The sequence below is a fragment of the Sipha flava genome, unplaced genomic scaffold, assembly GCF_003268045.1.
Source record: "Sipha flava isolate LNK unplaced genomic scaffold, YSA_version1 303_pilon_pilon, whole genome shotgun sequence".
In the NCBI taxonomy this organism is placed as follows: domain Eukaryota; kingdom Metazoa; phylum Arthropoda; class Insecta; order Hemiptera; family Aphididae; genus Sipha; species Sipha flava.
Genome location: NW_020272979.1, coordinates 440,531 through 442,252, shown reverse-complemented (window position 1 = coordinate 442,252; position 1,722 = coordinate 440,531).

Sequence of the window (1,722 nt, the reverse complement as noted above, 5' to 3'; positions counted from 1 at the left end):
ATTTTATAATTCTTGGAAACTCACAATATACCATTACTAACAATGGCTTTATATGATTATGATCATAATTTGAAATTAAGAACAAGTGGATGCTATTTTTATATTTTAAGCAAAGCGAAAAATGTATTTAAAATTTAAAAACATTTTTTATATTTATGATTATCCTTTTAAAAATAATTTCAAAAAGAAAAGTAAAATGTATACAAATGTTTAATACGAATTTTTAATGTTTTTAAGATTATTACAAGTATATTTAATTTTTATAATTAATTACCACTAAAACACCAAAATATTATAAATATATTTTAAAAATAGTAAGTTAAAAGTATTAAATAAAACTTACTTAAAAATGTAATAATTAAAATAAAGATACCATTATATAATCAACCTTTACATATTTGTATATACCAATAACTGATCGGCACACTAGATTAATTTTGTAAATGAAATTATGTTAAAATATGATTTATGTGAGCGTTTTATTTTTCTTACTAATATTGAAACTCATCAAGATACCTAAAAAAATTATTTAAAGTACCTCAAATTTGAAGAGATGTATAGGTCTCTCTACATTCAATCTACTGATCGCTTTGCAGCAAATTTTCTCTATCACTAGTCTTTCTCTTCAATTTTTGATATGAATTACATCCTTGATCTTCAATAATTTGACTTATGTATTGCAATTTTGGTCTTTTTATAAAATTTGATGTCAGTGTTAACTTACGTTATTTGTAACGCGTGTTACTCATGTACCTGCTCCCATAACCAATAATATGGGCATTTTATACGCTCGTGTGGCCTCAGCCTGAATATGTTTTCCTTAAATTTCATATATTTTTCTCAGATAACTTCAATTATTTATGATTTGTACTTGTAGTCGTGGCTGTTATATTATCATAATAAGTTTTTGTACAAAAATGTAGAAAATTTAGTTTTATTTATTCTACTACGAGACATAATTTATTTTTTACCAAATAATTTGGAATTTAGTTTGAGTTAATTGACTCTTTACTTTTAAACTTGTAGGGTCCTATTAACAACATTTTGGAGTGCCCAGGCACACCCGGCAAAAAAAAAAACCCCCCGTTATGATCATGTAATTGTGTTTTTAAGTTTATTTGTGATTATCGTTGAAAACATTCATACTTAAAATATTTTGCAGATAATTCCGTCTTACACGGGGTCCACAGACATAGGATATGTACTACACAATTAGACCAAATAGCGTCATTTTGAGGATGGCAAGTGAGGCATATGTCACAGTATGGTATTGACATCGACGTATAGTCGGCACATTAACAAAATCTAATAAGTTTTCCAGAAGCCAACTTTGCCGACAAACGTTAACTGCTGGTCAGCTGACATCCTGGATCCCCCTCCTCTAGATCCGCCTGTAACCGATATTTGTTTTAGATCTACGAGCCAAATTCGAACCGACCGCGTACTGCACGGGCAAGCAAACAATAGAGAACGTTACAGCAGTACGCAGAATTTCATTTGAAATTCACAAATGCGGTAATAACAAATACCCCCGTGAACGGTACGTGATGAACCGATTCCCGAACGCGCGTGCGTAACATGAATTGCGCTTATTATGTATGATGCCCTTCCGCTGCTCCTATAGGCCCCGGCATGTTCAACATCCGCAATAGGCGCCGCCACCTGCCCCGTAGCTCCGATGTCCACCTCGTGCGACCGGTTTCTCGGTGCGACCGCGCGCGG